Source organism: Nyctereutes procyonoides, unplaced genomic scaffold, assembly GCF_905146905.1.
Source record: "Nyctereutes procyonoides isolate TBG_1078 unplaced genomic scaffold, NYPRO_anot_genome, whole genome shotgun sequence".
Classification (NCBI taxonomy): Eukaryota; Metazoa; Chordata; class Mammalia; order Carnivora; family Canidae; genus Nyctereutes; species Nyctereutes procyonoides.
Genome location: NW_026574980.1, coordinates 1 through 17,708, shown reverse-complemented (window position 1 = coordinate 17,708; position 17,708 = coordinate 1). Strand labels below are relative to the sequence as shown.

The 17,708-nt window shown below is 36.1% G+C and overlaps 1 pseudogene; it reads left to right on the top strand.

Moving 5' to 3' along the window:
* The first annotated feature begins 6,774 nt into the window (after window positions 1-6,774).
* On the top strand, window positions 6,775-7,707 carry LOC129510490 (olfactory receptor 4P4-like; annotated as a pseudogene).
* Window positions 7,708-17,708: the final 10,001 nt, after the last annotated feature.

The following is a 17,708-nucleotide window of genomic DNA, read 5'->3' as shown; positions in this document are numbered from 1 at the left end:
TTGCCTGGCCTCTCTATTCCCTTTCACTACCGATCCGATTAAACCTGACAATATCAATATTTAAAAATTAATTACATAGCTTATACTAGTAACTAACAAATAAATATTAGATTTTAAAAATCCCATTTGTAATATCATAATATTATAAAATTATAAAATAATTAAGGATGACTATAGCAAGATATAAGGCATACATTTTCTCTGAAAGCCAAATATTTTTTAAGAGAATATAAACACCTTAACACAGAAAATACACTGTGTTCATGGACAGATGACTCAACATTATTAAGATGTGAATTCTCCCCAAAGGAATCTCCAGAGTCAAGCATTTTCAAAAAAAAATTAAATGTACATATTTAAAAATTTTCAAAATTGATTTAAAACTTATATGAAAATGCAAGGACCTTAAACAGGGTCCCACAACTTTAAAAAAGAACAAAGTTGGAGAACTTAAGCTGTCTGATTTCCAGCGATGTTTTAAAGCTATTGTGTTCAAAATGATGTGGTATGTTCATAAAGATATCCCAGAAGATCAACAAAGCAGACTAGAGAGCCCAGTAGTAGACCTGCACACCTACGGTCAACTCATCTCCATAAAAGTCTGTAGTCAATTCACTGAAGAAAAAATAGTGTGCAAAAAAAGAGAGTGGCAACGTTGGGCATCTGGATCTACCACACAAAACAAAACAAAAAAAAGACAGAAAATCTTTATCTATACATTAAACCTGTACAGGTTTATTTAAAATGGATCTTAGACCTATATGTGAAATATAAAGGTAAAAAAAATTCGAGACATTATAGGGGATCTTCATGACTTTGGATTACAAGGAAAATTTTCTAAATGTGTGGAATAGAACTGTCCAAATAGGGGCACCTAGGTGGCAAAGTTGGTTAAGCATCTAGCTCTTGGTTTCCCCTAGGTGGTGATCTTGGAGTCTTGAGGTGGGGCCCCTTGCAGGGCTCAGCACTCAGGGTGGAGTCTGCTTGAGGCTTTCTTTCCTCTTTCCACCCCTCCATTGTGTGCCTCTCTCTCTCTCTCTCTTCTCTCTCTCCCCCTCTAGCATGAATAAATGAATCTAAAAAAAAGCTGCTCATAAAAAAATGATTTGTGCTTCAACAAAATTAAAACTATGTAACAAAACTAGTATATAGAGAGGGATGCATTAAACAGTTGAGGATATAAATGCAACTTATATTCATCCCCAAGGGTTGTCCAAGTGTGTGTACAGGAAGAGGTTAGAGATATGACCAGTTATCTCCTGCTGTAGGTCGGTATAGGCTAGCCCTTGAGTACAGCTTGGTCAACACTGGGCATAACGTTAAAGTAGAGAAGCTATAAATCACTGGGTTATAAAGCGCTGTAAGAGGAAGCGCTACAATCCTTCATTTCCTCAGGGCTATACAACATTTAAGGCCCCCAGAGAAGTACTAAAGTAAAATAATGCATTTTCTTGCTTCAGTTCTCTACTGCCAATTTGAGACAGTTATTTAACTTCTAGAACCTTCTGTGTTTCTGTCTATATAGTAAAGCTAATAATATTTGTGTCAAAATTTGCATTATTATGAGCATTAAATAATATGATTAACTTAGTCTACCCAACAATCTCTCACTAAATTTTGGTTGTTATTTGGCCAAGTAGATTGATCTGGAACAGATTAAATATTATAAAATTTGATTTCCTGTCACTTCTTGCATGAGAAAACTTTACATACATGATTGGCATCTAATAGAGAGAGACCGATTAGCTTCAGTGCATGCAGATAAGACTGAGTCTAAACAACCTGTGAATAGCCAGTGAGCAGAGGAAACCGGATGGAAAACACACTAAAGGCTTTGCTGTACTTTGCTTCCTTCCTCTGATTTTTCCATATCATTTTTGCTTTTTGTCCCAGCCACATTATGAGGAAGAGTTATTTATTCTTATTCTGTCTTTGTCTCTCGTTTTCCAATGGCTCATCCATTCAGTGCTAACTTCATACCAATGATATTATCAGAAATCATTGATTTTATTTATCTAAGTACTCTGGCACCAAAGATCTTGAAAACTTCCAAAAAAGGACTGCAAGTGGTTGTCTTTGGTTCTTCCTTTTCCTAACTCATCTCAGATTTTCCAGAAAGCTAACTTGATAGTATTACAGGCTACAATTTCCTTCCTACTTTTGAGAAAAATGGAAGTGCAGGGCAGTCAGATTATAGCCTTTTGGGGCCTCCAGGGAAAAGGGCCAATATCTTTCTTTTTCTCAGATAGGCAAATATGGAAAGTTTATACCCAAGAGCACCAAGCACACTTCTGTGGATGGTGACTTTGCAACACTTAGGCCAAGACCTGTTTAGAAATGCCTTTGGGAACATAATTACATAAAGCTTTCAAAGACCTATTATATCTCGCATTGCCACTTAAGTTTGTATTTGTCCCTCTGAACGAATTGTCTTCAGGCATAGGCATAAAATAAGTGGATGATTCCTAAAACCTAAGTACTTGTGTTAGCTTTGAAGGAATATAAGAACACATATTGCTTTTTTTATTTCTGAGCTATTCTTAAGGAGTTAAATGAACTCTCAAAATTCCCAGCCTGCTTTCCTGTGGGATGAAGATCCACTTCTCTCGTCAACGAGTTTAAGTGAATACTTGAAGTCCACTTCCCTTGTAAACTGTAGAAGGTTTAAGACATGCTGAAACTTTCAAAGTATTTGTAGAGAATTAATCTGAATGTGTTTGAATTATGGCTTTGTAATTGCCTTCATTTATTCCAGGTTTTGATACTAGAGACAAACTGGCAGAGTGAATATCTGAGGATGCATCTGAATGCAGCCCCAAACTAACCTGACAGACACTGAGATCTCATGGTTAGTGGATTACCCTTGTCACCTTGGTTTGGGAAGGGTACCACCCCACGTGTGCTAGGCTAATTGTGTGTTCTTTACAATTATTGTATATAAATTCATCCTAAAGGCTACAACTTCTCCTGAAGCATATGACAATTTGATTACTATACAAATGTTTTAGCTTACTTCAGTTTTAATGGGACATTAGCTTTAAGCAAAATTCCCCTTTTTGGAGAGCAAAACAGTAGAGTTAGTTGAAACATGTTCAAATTGACATTGAATTTCATTGTGACCCCGAATCTTGCTTACAGGCAGTCCTCTGTATTATTATTAAGAAACAGACTCTATGCTTGAATATGTACAATGACAAAGAATTTCTTATTATTTCAAAACATCTGCCATCCTAAAATAGAGTAGTTTCATTTGAGCCAACTACGGTAAACTTATAGCATCCCACATTCTGTTACACTAAGAAAGTTTGAATGTGTGGTAGAAACTTTTATTCAAATATAAGAACTTCCTTATGAATACTGTAATTCAAAAGACCTACATAATTTGTATTCAACAATACCAAAAACCAAAGTAATCCTTTGAGTACCTTTTGGTAGAGAAAAAAATTAAACTAGTGATTAGTGTCAAGAAAAATGCTAAGATAACCTATTGATTATGACATTAACACACTTTCAGTAACAGATTGCTGAAATTGGAGTTTATCATGATCATACTTGCTAAATCCATGTTATGAATGTTCTTTTTAATTTCCTTTATTTTTCCATTGGATGTGTGTGCACGCATGACAATCTGTGGTCTTAAACTAGTCATTCAAAGAGGAAAGACCATAAAAGAAAAATGACAGCTTTAAACCATACATGTCACTGGCTATTTCACATTACCTCATGTATCCCTCATTAAACTTCCGAATTTTATAATGCTATCTTAATTGTGAAATGAGTACCATGAGGCCTAAGAGATTAAGCAATTCGCTCAAGGATCACATTGGCCAGTTTATTTGAGATGTCTCAATGTTTTACACCTTTCTGTGTTACTATTGTTTCAATCTTTTGTTCATGGTTCCCTGAAGTTCTTACTTCACCAACTGTGACTTCAGTTTTCTCATGGGAGGATTCCTCAGTATCACTATATTGTTTTATGACAATAATTCTCATCAACTGACTCTTCCCTCTTACCTTTTACCTCTACAAAGCAGCACTGATCACAGAGCAAGTTCCCTCAGAATACAGGATGAGGTTTTGAGCTATTGGAGATGAAAATCCAATGATGATTTAGAAGACAAGCAGGATCATGTTTCTTTTTTTTTTTTTTAAGATTTATTTATTTATTCATGAGAGACACACAGAGAGAGAGGCAGAAACAGGCAGAGGGAGAAGCACAGTCCTCTCAGGGAGCTAGATTGGGAACTCAATACCGGACCAAAATAAGGACCTGAGCCAAAGGCAGACGCTCACTGCTGAGCCACCCAGGTGTCCCAACAAGCAGGAACCTTGATTAGGAATATTTGTCTTTGTAAAACTGAAGGCGAATTATTTCAAATGTTTTAGAATCAGAGAATTCTATGATATGTGTGTATATTAAATATTCCCTACCTCTTTACTAACATAAATACTCAAAAGGCAGACGGATTGTCTATTAACCCATTGTCTTGCATATTCCTTTCTGCTCAGATGAGGAACCAAAAGAGTTCTTTCATGCTGTCCTTCATGACATTCCTATAAGTTCTCTCCCATATGAAAGATAGCCCCAGATTGAGGAAGAATCAGAATTTCTGTCTTTTAATATTTACAGTGTATTCCCTTTCAAATCTGAGAAATTACTAGGATTCTCTTAATGTCTCTTCTCTTTAGACCCAGAGAAAATTACTTATCAGTTAAAAATTACTTAAATTTAATTTTTTTAAAAAAAATTACTTAAATCAGTTTGTTATAGTAATTAGGTATAACTTAAGAACTAACATTGTTTCTAACTCATGGACACAGATTAGTACCAGTTGCAATGAACAGAAGATAAGTCAATGATCCTCATACTCCTAAAAATTCTCAGTATTCTTCAGTTGCTGTTAATTGCTGAACACTCTATGATATCAGTTGTGATATAATTATTTTATTTGTTATATAATGGAGGATAGGAAGCCTTGTTAGTGATTCTGAAAGCAAAGTAGGAACTAATTGAAAATTTCTATTTTTATGAAGTTAGAATTGTGAGTAGTAATTTAAAATAGAATTGATGTGGTAAGGTAGAGACCATTCTAAAATGTCATAGCAGTCAATTATTTGCCTTGTAAAATCTTCTCAAAGCCTATCAATAACATTGATATTAAATTTGTGAGTCACTCCAGATGATTGTTGTTAAACAATATTGTATAGCAATATTGTAAACATTTTTTACAATTTTTCATTATTTTATTTTTTAAAATTTTGTTTGAGAGAGGGAGAGCGTGTGAGAGAGCACGAGGAGGAGGAAGTAGTTAGAGGGAGAAGCAGACTCCTGGCCAAGTAGGGAGCCCACCTTGGGACTCGATCCCAGGACCCCAGGATGAAGACCTGAGCCAAAGGCAGCTGCTCAATGCATTGAGCCACACAGGTGCCCACATTTCTTATTTTTTAAATAAACATCTGATGGTCAGATATGTCTGTCACTTCAGAATCAGACTAAGGTAGAGGATGTGTTAGTTTTTGCAAACCCACTAGGATCAGATATTTCCTCCTTAGAGGGTAAAATAGCTTTTCGAGATGTTTCTTCATTATCCTACACTCATTTTGCCCAGATTAAATGATGTCTTAAGATAAATGTTACAAAGATGTGATTTCCTGAATATTACATTTAGTCATTATTGCAACAGATACCACCAAGTGCTAACTTACCACAAAGTTTGTCTTCAAGTTGCTTTCACTTTTATTTCCTTTAATTGGCATTTGATTTTTCACATTGTAACTAAAGTATGAAATTTTCAGCAAGAGCCATGACTCATGTATAATTCAAATATATTTGGGCAATTCAACAATCTTACCTTTCCTTGATCAATTGCTATCACAAACTTCCATGATCCTATGTATTTTTAATTTTTTAATTTTTTATTTTTTATTGGTGTTCAATTTGTCAACATATAGAATAACACCCAGTGCTCATCCTGTCAAGCGCCACCTCACTGCCCGTCACCCTGTCACCCCCACCCCCTCCCATCTCCCCTTCCACCACCCCTACTATGTATTTTTTAAATTTTAACTCATAAAGTAAAAATGTGACAAATGAATGGGCTTCCTGAATATTTCTCAAAATTTCAGTCATTAATTGATATTCTTTCTTTTGCTGTATTGTTTTCAAACACTTTGCTTTCTAATGTAAGTGAAATTCCATCGGTTTAACATGATACATTGACAATATTTGACTACGTAGGAAAATATAGTATGCTCTACAGAAATCAAAGTTCAGTAGTTCAAACTGGATCTATAAACAAATGTGCATTTCTTCAGGATTCATTCCCAGAACATTAAGAGTGTTTTCTCAGGTAATTTTAAAGGAGGATCATTTATTTTATTTGTAAGGTATAAGAACTGGAAATATGGACAAAATCTTTTCTTGATTAAGACTAACTCATATAATTAGCAGTTCTTTATCTAAATATGTCATTAATAGTAATAAAATGTATTATCAAAATATTTAAATATTTTAAAAAGTACTAATAACAGTGAGTAAAATATGTAATTATTCTCGTGATTGCCATTATGAAATTATGTCATGCTAGATTTATAAAAGACAAAATAAAGAGAATCAGCTTAATTCAATAAATCAAGAAAAATTAATCTTTATGTCAATATTCATTTTAATAAATTTTACATTATTGTGTTTATAGAGTTAACTTTCACCTTTGGTTATGTGTTCTTTCTTTCAGAAACCTAAGTCCCTGTGGAAGCATATGCCAAAGCAAATATATGACAAGCCAGAGAAACATCTCCGAATTCATACTTCTAGGACTTTCATATGACCAGAGCATACAAATATTTTGTTTTGTCATTTTCTTACTCTGTTATGTTGCTCTGTTGGCAGGAAATCTTCTGATCCTTATCTCCATTCGATGCAGCCCTCTTTTTCACCAATCAATGTACTACTTCCTTATACACATATCCTTAATAGACATCTGCTACACCTCTACAGTTACACCCAAGTTAATTGGTGACTTGCTAGTGGAAAGGAAAATCATCTCCTATGACAATTGCATGTTACAGGTCTTTACAATGCACTTCTTTGGAGGCATTGAGATCTTCATTCTCACCGCCATGGCCTTTGATCGCTATGCTGCCATCTGCAAACCTCTCCACTACGTGGTTATCATGAACAGGACAAGATGCAATCTCCTAGTCTTAGCTGCTTGGGCTGGTGGGGCCATTCATGCCTTTCCTTTATTTTCTACTGCAATTGGTTTGCCCTTCTGTGGTCCTAATGAAATTGATCACTACTTTTGTGATATTTTTCCTTTGCTTAAAGTGGCCTGTACTGATACTTACATCACTGGTGTCCCTGTGATTGCCCTTTCAGGTATGGTCATATTAGTTACCTTTATTGTCTTATCTGTTTCTTATGGCTATACTGTTCACTTTAAGAAATCTCTCAGCTGAAGGAAGACGCAAAGCTCTCTCTACCTGTTGGTCTCATATCACTGTGGCCATCTATATTTTGGGCCTGTAGCCTTTATCTACCTTAGGCCACCTATTACTCTTCCTGAGGACAAAATATTTGCTCTGTTTTACACCATCATTGCTCCTTTGTTCAGTTCCTTAATCTATACTCAGAGAAATTCAGAGATGAAAAAAGCCATGAGGAAAGTTTGGTGTCCATCAGTATTTTCAAAGGAAGCATGTAATTAATTTGAAGAAGTTTATTGGTTAAGCAACTCTGAGAAACAAAAGAGGGAGATGTCAATGAAAAAGGCAGGGACTATCTCACAGGTTTTGTATATCATCAGTCTTGCAAGCGGAATGAAGGGGGCAATAGGACTACAGGTTTAAAGTAATCATGGAAGAAATACTAATTATTGCATTCCAAAATTGACTGGAAACTTAGGCTTGTGGAGTACTAAGATGGTAGAGGTACTGTAACCTTCATGAAAAAACGATTGAGTCAATGGACATAAAACAATGGTATATTAATTAGTGAATTATAAAAGAATATATTTTGATGATAATTTTATTAAAATACTTAGAGGCCAGACCACACAATAATAGATATTCTTTGTTAGTTCAGAATTTGTAATCTAATAAAAGTTTATGATCTAAAACTAAATGAATTAATCTAAATTTGTGATAGAACATTCATATATACATCCTCTAGTTCATACAGAAATCAGTTGTGCAAACAAATATTTAGAGTAGAATCTGTTTTAAGATGGTTCTTTAGGGTCAACTCTCTTGATGCCCAATTGAAATCAATAATCATAAACAGTGAAGATACAGTGAGAACCTACAGATCAGAATGCTGATTCCACCTATGGGCCAGAGTTTAGTATCATTTCCCATAATCTTAATGCTTGCTCCTACTGGCCTAAAATTGGTAAGTAAATGGTTAGTGTTTGGATCCACAACCAAAGACTTTTCCTACTACAATAAGAAAAGACAGACAGAGAGAGTGAGAGAGAGAGAATTAGCAAAGAGAAATAAGGTGTGATTTCCCCACAAAGTAAATGAAAAAACTAATGCATTTTGGTTGCACATGGATTTATTTTTAAAGATTTTGCTTATTTATTCATGAGAGACAGAGAGAGAGGAAGAAACACAGGCAGAGGGAGAAGCAGTCTCCCTGAAGGGAGCCTGATGTGGGCCTTGATCCTGGATCCTGGGATCACATCCTGAGCCAAAGGCTGATGCTCAACCACAGCTCCCAGGCATCCTGCACATGGGTGTCACAGTCCCTGCCTAGCATCACAAAAGAGTATTATACTGCATATAACTAGCCCAGAAAAAGATCCAAATCCAAAATTCAAAATACAATTTCTACTACACTTATGCATCAGTTTTGCCCAGTTGTAAAGGGAAAAGTACAAGTCAGATCATTCTAAGTTTGGGGCAATCTATGTATGACATTCTGGAAAAGGCCTAACTATGGAAAGACCAAAAAGATCCATTAGTGGATGCCAAGGATTAAAGACAGGAGAGGGATGAATAGGTGGAACGTAGAGGATTTTTAGGGTAGTGAAACTTCGGTATGTCACTGCATTTTGGAAATTGTCATTATACATGTCAGAATTCACAGAATGTACGACAGCAACAGTGAACCTGATGTAAACTGAATTTTGGGTAATAATGATGTGTCAGTGTAGGTTCATTTGACTGTAACACATGTAGCACTCTGGGGGAGAGGCTATCCCAGTGAGAGGGACAGGTGGGTATCTCTGTAGTTTCTACTGTATATTGTGATGAAAGTAACACTGCTCTAAAAAAATAAGATGTATTAATTAGAAACAAATGCATTGCAGCACAATACCTGGATGAAATCATCTTCTAACTAAGGGAAGCATCTTCTGAAAAAGATTTTCTAGTGTAAACAGGTAATACCCTAAAATCTTTCAACTGTAATATCAGGTCTTTTGCTCATGTTTCATAGTTTCAAAGATATGATCTCTTAAGAAACAAAGCAATTATGACAGAGAAGGGACTGGAGAGTGGAATTTTGTGAGAAGAAGGTAGTCACAATCCTGGAAGAGTTTCATTTGTTATTAAAAATTTTATTTATTTATATGAGAGAGAGCATGAGAACACACAGGAGTGAAAATAGGGGAAGAAGAAACAGAGGGAGAGGGAGAGAAGTTGGCTCCCCCCTGAGCAGGTTGCCAGACACTGGACTTGATCCTGGGACCCTGAGATCATGTCTGAGCTGAGGGCAGATGCTCAACCAACTGAGCCACCAAGGTGCCCCTGAAAGAGTTTCAGATTAGGCACATGTGATGCAAGAAGTACAATCATTCTGGAGGCACTGTGCAAAGAAGTGTGAATAGCAGGAAAAAAAATGATGAGGGAGAAAACATTAAGTAGAGTTTTTATAGCAATGAAAAATTGGACAAACTACCTTCTTAGCAGCTACTAATAAAGAAACAAGAATATTGCAAGGTTTGATTTTATCTTTTGAAAGACCATCACAAAACATTTGTCAGTCTAAAGATTGAAAGGGCATGTGCTTAAAATGACCAACTTCATAACTAGAAGAAAGATCATCTTCATGTGTAGAATGGGTAGATCCATAAAATGAGCAATACTATGTAATTGGCAATCAGATTAGAAGTCACAAATTGAGGATCCCTGGTGGCTCAGTGCTTTGGTGCCTGCCTTTGGCCTGAGGTGTGATCCTGGGGTCCCAGGATCAAATCCCACATCAGTTTGCCTGCATGGAGTCTGCTTCTCCCTCTCCCTCTGGCTGTGTCTCTGCCTCTCTGTCTCTCATGAATAAATAAATGAAATCTTAAAAAAAATAAAAGTCACAAATTACCAGTACACTAGAAGTCCTCTTCATAGTTCTTTAAAATCACCACCTTCAGAAAGTAATCACTATCTTTATCTATAAAGTTGATGAAATTTACCTAGTGTTTGATTTTGTAGAAAAATACTAATGCAGATTATACTCCTCAGTGTCTATTTTCTCATTGTTATGTTCATGAGATTCATTCTTCATGCTTTATCTACTTTATGATTGTTTTCATTGATCTGTAGTATCTCACTGCATGGATATGTGACAGGTGATCCATTCTCTTGTAGCTAGACATTCAGACCTTTTCCTATTTAAGGATATTATGAGCAGAGCTGCTTTGAACATTTTGAAACATGTCTTTTGGTGACTATTTTTCAAATACATGCTTTTGACAAAAAATGCACTTAACCCCTAGGGCAAAGAAAAATTGAAACTAAAAGCATGTGAAAGGGACTAGAAGGGAAGGGAGAAGAAATGGGTAGGAAATATCAGAAAGGGAGACAGAACATGAAGACTCCTAACTCTGGGAAATGAACTAGGGGTGGTGGAAGGGGAGGAGGGCAGGGGGTGGGGGTGAATGGGTGACGGGCACTGAGGGGGGCGCTTGACGGGATGAGCACTGGGTGTTATTCTGTATGTTGGCAAATTGAACGCCAATAAAAAATAAATTTATTATTAAAAAAGAAAGATAAAAAAAGAAACTAAAAGCATGAAAAAGATAAAGCAGTCACAATGAAATAGTATTTGAAATACATATATATAACATTATTTTTGTTAATATTATATATAAAACAAAACAGACTTTAAAGCAAGAGCCATAATCAATTCCTAAAATCAATGTTGATAGAATTTGCAACACTGAAACTTTTACAAATCTGAATGTGTATGCATGTAGAAGGACATAGAGGATTTGATCCAAAATAGTAAGTAGCAAGGTATAGATAGATAGATAGATAGATATGAAAAAACTACACCTATCAGCTGGTGAGTGAATATGAGTTATTTAAAGTAATTCAACCTATTTTGTGCCACAAATTCATTTTTTCTTTATTTTTTTAATTGGAGTTCAATTTGCCAACATATAGCATAACACCCAGTGCTCATCCTGCCAAGTGCCCCCATCAGTGCCCAACACCCAATCACCCCAACCCCCTGCCCACTTCCCCTTCCACTACCCCTTGTTCATTTCCCAGTTCTGTGTCTCTCATGTCACCCTCACTGATATTTTCACTCATTTTCTCTCCTTTCTATTTATTCCCTTTCACTAATTTTTATATTCCCCAAATGAATGAGACCATATAACGTTTGTCTTTTTTCAATTGACTTACTTCACTCAGCACAATACCCTCCAGGTCCCTCCACGTCAAAGAAAATAATGGGTATATGTCATTTCTAAAGGCTGAGTAATATTCCATTGTATACATAGACCACATCTGCTTTATCCATTCATCTTTTGATGGACACCGAGGCTCCTTCCACCCTTTGGCTATTGTGGACATGGCTGCTTATAAACATAGGGGTGAGGGGTCCTGCTGTTTCACTGTATCTGTATCCTTGGGGTAAATCCCCAGCAGTGCAATTGATGGGTCGTAGGGCTGATCTATTTTTAACTCTTTGAGGAACCTCCACACAGTTTTTCCAGAGTGGCTGTACCAGTCTGGATTCCCACCAACAGTGCAAGAGGGTTCCGCTTTCTCCACATCCTCTCCAACATTTGTTGTTTCCTGTCTTGCTAATTTTCCCCATTCTCACTGGTCTGAGGTGGTATCTCATTGTGGTCTTGATTTGTATTTCCTTGATGGAAAGTCATGTGGAGCATTTTCTCATGTGCTTGTTGGCCATGTCTATGTCTTCCTCTGTGAGATTTCTGTTAACGTCTTTCCCCATTTCATGATTGGATTGTTTGTTTCTTTGGTGTTGAGTTTAAGAAGTTCTTTATAGATCTTGGAAACTAGCCCTTTATCTGATATGTCATTTGCAAATATCTACTCCCATTCTGTAGATTGTCCTTTAGTTTTGTTGACTGTTTCTTTTGCTGTGCAGAACCTTTTTATCTTGATGAAGTCCCAATAATTGATTTTTGCTTTTCTCTTGCCTTCATGGATGTATCTTGCAAGAAGTTGCTGTGGCCAAGTTCCAAAAGGGTGTTGCCTGTGTTCTCCTCTAGGATTTTGATGGAATCCTGTCTCACATTTAGATCTTTCATCCATTTTGAGTTTATCTATGTGTATGGTGAAAGAGAATGGTCTAGTTTCATTCTTCTGCATGTGGATGTCCAATTTTCCCAGCACCATTTATTGAAGAGACTGTCTTTCTTCCAGTGGATAGTCTTTCCTCCTTTGTCGAATATTAGTTGACCATAAAGTTGAGGGTCCACTTCTGGATTCTCTGTTCTGTTCCATTGATCTATGTGTCTGTTTTTGTGCCAGTACCACACTGTCTTGATGATCACAGCTTTGTAGTACAACCTGAAATCTGGCATTGTGATGCCCCCAGATATGGTTTTCTTTTTTAAAATTCCCCTGACTATTCGGGTTATTTTCTGATTCCACACAAATCTTAAAATAATTTGTTCTAACTCTCTGAAGAAAGCCCATGGTATTTTGATAGGGATTGCATTAAATATGTAAATTGCGCTGGGTAACATTGACATTTTCACAATATTAATTCTGCCAATCCATGAGCATGGAATATTTTTCCATCTCTTTGTGTCTTCCTCAATTTCTTTCAGAAGTGTTCTATAGTTTTTAGGGTATAGATCCTTTACCTCTTTGGTTAGGTTTATTCCTAGGTATCTTATGCTTTTGGGTGCAATTGTAAATGGGATGGACTCCTTAGTTTCTCTTTCTTCAGTCTCATTGTTAGTGTATAGGAATGCCATTGATTTCTGGGCATTGATTTTGTATCCTGCCACGCTACCAATTTGCTGTATGAGTTCTAGCAATCTTGGGGCGGAGGCTTTTCGGTTTTCTATGTACAGTATCATGTCATCAGGCAAGAGGGAGAGTTTGACTTCTTCTTTGCCAATTTGAATGCCTTTAATGTCTTTTTGTTGTCTGATTGCTGAGGCTAGGACTTCCAATACTATGTTGAATAGCAGTGGTGAGAGTGGACATCCCTGTCTTGTTCCTGATCTTAGGGGAAAGGCTCCCAGTGCTTCCCCATTGAGAATGATATTTGCTGTGGGCTTTTCATAGATGGCTTTTAAGATGTCGAGGAAAGTTCCCTCTATCCCTACACTCTGAAGAGTTTTGATCAGGAATGAATGCTGTATTTTGTCAAATGCTTTCTCTGCATCTAATGAGAGGATCCTATGGTTCTTGGTTTTTCTCTTGCTGATATGATGAATCACATTGATTGTTTTATGAGTGTTGAACCAGCCTTGTGTCCCGGGGATAAATCCTACTTGGTCATAGTGAATAATTTTCTTAATGTATTGTTGGATCCTATTGGTTAGTATCTTGTTGAGAATTTTTGCATCCATGTTCATCAGGGATATCGGTTTATAATTCTCCTTTTTGGTGGGGTCTTTGTCTGGTTTTGGAATTAAGGTGATGCTGGCCTCATAGAACGAGTTTGGAAGTACTCCATGTCTTTGTATCTTTTGGAACAGCTTTAGTAGAATAGGTATTTTTTCTTCTTTAAACGTTTGATGGAATTCCCCTGGGAAGCCATCTGGCCCTGGACTCTTGTGTCTTGGGAGGATTTTGATGACTGCTTCCATTTCCTCCCTGGTTATCACACTTTTCAGGTTTTCTATTTCTTCCTGTTCCAGTTTTGGTAGTTTGTGGTTTTCCAGAAATGTGTCCATTTCTTCTAGATTGCCTAATTTATTGGCGTAAAGCTGCTCATAATAAGTTTTTAAGATTGTTTTTATTTCCTTGGTATTGGTGGTGATCTCTCCTTTCTCATTCATGATTTTATTAATTTGAATCTTTTCTCTCTTCTTTATAATAAGGCTGGCTAATTGTTTATCTATTTTATCAATTCTTTCAAAGAATCAACTCCTGTTTTTTTTTCATCTGTTCCACAGTTCTTCTGGTCTCTATTTCATTGAGTTCTGCTCAAATCTTTATTAACTCTCTTCTTCTGCTGGGTGTGTAGAATTTATTTGCCGTTTTTTCTCCAGCTCCTTTAGGTGCAAGGTTAACTTTTTTACATTGAGTTCTTTCCAGTTTTTGGATGTATGCTTTATTGCGATGTATTTCCCCCTCAGGACTGCTTTTGCTGTATCCCAAAGATTTTGAATGGTTGTATCTTCATTCTCATTAGTTTCCATGAATCTTTTTAATTCTTCCTTAATTTCCTGTTTGACCCTTTCATCTTTTAGCAGGATGGTCCTTAACCTCCACGTGTTTGAAGTCCTTCCAAACTTTTTGTTGTGATTTAGTTCTAATTTCAAGGCATTATGGTCTGAGAATATGCAGGGGACGATCCCAATCTTTTGGTATCAATTAAGAACTGATTTGTGACCCCATATGTGGTCTATTCTGGAGAATGTTCCATGTGCACTTGAGAAGACTGTGTATTCAGTTGAGTTTGGATGTAAAGTTCTATAAATATCTGTGAAATCCACCTGGTCCAGGGTATCATTTAAAGCTCTTGTTTCTTTGGAGATGTTGTGCTTAGAAGATCTGTCGATTATAGAAAGTGCTATATTCAAGTCACCAAGTATAAGTGTATTATTATCTGAGTATGTCTTAACTTTGGTTATTAATTGATTGATATATTTGGCAGCTCCCACATTCAGGGAATAAATATTGATGATTGTGAGGTCCTCTTGTTGGATAAATCCCTTAAATATGACATAGTCTCTCTCTTCATCTCTCACTACACTCACTAATTGAGATAAACTTAAATTATCTGATATGAGGATGGCTACCACATTCAGGAATAAATACTGATGATTGTGAGGTCCTCTTGTTGGATAAATCCTTAAATATGACATAGTCTCTCTCTTCATCTCTCACTACACTCACTAATTGAGATAACCTTTAAATTATCTGATATGAGGATGGCTACCCCTGCTTTCTTTTGAGGACCATTTGAATGCTAAATGGTTCTCCAACCTTTTATTTTCAGGCTGTAGGTGTCCTTATGTCTAAAATGAGTCTCTTGTAGACAGCAGATAGATGGGTCTTGCTTTTTCATCCAGTCAGCAAGCCTGTGCTTTTTGATGGGATCATTAAGCCCCTTCACATTCAGAGTTACTATTGAAAGATATGAATTTAGTGTCATCATAATACCTATTCAGTCCCTGTTTTTGTATATTGCTTCCTTGGACTTCCTCTTTCTTTTACAGAGTCTCCCTTAATATTTCTTGGAGAGCCAGTTTTGTGGTCTCATGTTCTTTCAATTTCTGCCTATCTTGGAAGCTCTTTATCTCTCCTTCTATTCTGATGAGAGCCTTGGTGGATAAAGTATTCTTAGCTACAGGTTCTTCTCATTTAGGACCCTGAATATATCCTGGCAGCCCTTTGAGGCCTGCCAGGTCTCTGTGGAGAGGTCTGCTGTTAGCCTAATGCTTCTCCCCATAAAAGTTAAGGATTTCTTGTCTCTTGCTGCTTTAAGGATCTTTTCTTTATCGTTGGAATTTGCAAGTTTCACTATTAAATGTCGACGTGTCGAGTAGTTTTAATTGATTTTAGGGAGGTATCTCTCTGTCTCCTGGATCTGAATGCCTGTTTCCCTTCCCACGTTCGGGACGTTCTCAGCTATGATTTATTCAAATAAATATTCTGGACCTCTGTTCCTTTCGGCGCCCCCAGGAACCCCAATTAAACGTAGATTTTTCCTTCTGAGGCTGTCATTTATTTCCCTTAACTTATCCTCATGATCTTTTAATTGTTTTTCTCTTTTTTCCTCAGCTTCCCTCCTTGCCATAAACTTGTCTTCTATGTCACTTACTCATTCTTCTACCTCATTAACACTCGTCGTTAAGAACTCCAGTTTGGATTGCATCTCATTAATTGATTTTTTAATTTCTGCCTCATTAGATCTAAATTCTGCAGTCATGAAGTCTCTTGAATCCTTTATGCTTTTGTCTAACGCCACCAGTAGCTTTAGAATTGTGCTTCTGAATTGGCTTTCTGACACTGAATTGTAATCCGAATTTTGTAATTTTGTGGGAAAGAGGACTGTTTCTGAGTCTTTTTTGAGGTGAGTTTTTCCTTCTAGTAATTTTGCTCAGTGCAGAGTGGCCAAAAACAAGTTGTACTTGATAGAAGCGCAAACTCTTCTCACTGTAGAGTTCCAGCTGTTCTCTCTTTAAATTTCGGACTGAATTCAGAGGTTTTCAGGATGTTTTGAAAGTTATCTAAGTAAGTTGGTAGGGAGAAATGACTTGGGGATTCTACTCGTCTGTCATCTTGCCCCTCCCCCCCAAAAATTATTCTTGACAAATGTCAAATTATCTGTAGAGCAACTTATCTAATGACAATGCAGTTAAAGTACAAAACAGTAATAAAAACGTAACTTTTAAGCTCAAGTATATGTTACTTTAAAAGCTTTTAAATAAAGGTAATGAAATACATCATATGGAAAGTAGAGAATAATTTTAAAATTAATACAAATAGTATTTATCAAAAATGTATACCAACACTTAGAGGTAAATTCCTAGCTTGTGTTAAACAAAAAATACATTATTACATCAAGAGTTGATTTCTTACCACCTAATTATAACTACACTTTATCCTAGCCAAAGCACTAGGTGTTATATGTCAGTATTGGATCATTAAATTCTACACCAGAAACTAACATTATACTGCATATTAACTACCTGGAATTTAAATAAACATTTGAAACAAACAAATTAAATTAAAAAAAGAAAAACAATTCCGCACCTAACTCTAATATTTTGCTGTATGCTAACTGAAATTTAAATAAAATTTGAAAAAAAGACCATAGTTGTAACAATGCATAAATTATTACCTATAAATATTTTAGAACCAATAACGTATTGAATTGTGATATACCAAAAGTCATTCTTTTGGAATCAGGAAGAAGTGACACTTAGTATCACCAGTTCAAATTAACATTATTCAATATTTTACTGAAAGACCTAGCCAATTCAGTAGGATGTGTAACCAAAAAACAAACTGATAAAGATTGTATCCAAAATGAATAGAATACTATTTCCACAGATTCTACAGAAAGTATGAGTATAAGAGAATATTTTGAACAAGTATATGCTAAATTTAAAAAGACTGACAATGCCAACTTTTGGTGAGGTTATGCGGACATGGGAACTCTCATACATTGCTGGTGGACATGTAACATAGCACCACCACTTTTGGAAACAGTTTGGCAATTTTTTAAAATGCTAACATACATTTAACATATAACTCAGCAATTCCATGCTCAGGTATCAATCTGAGATAAATGGTAATATAAGTCCTCACTAAAGCTTGTA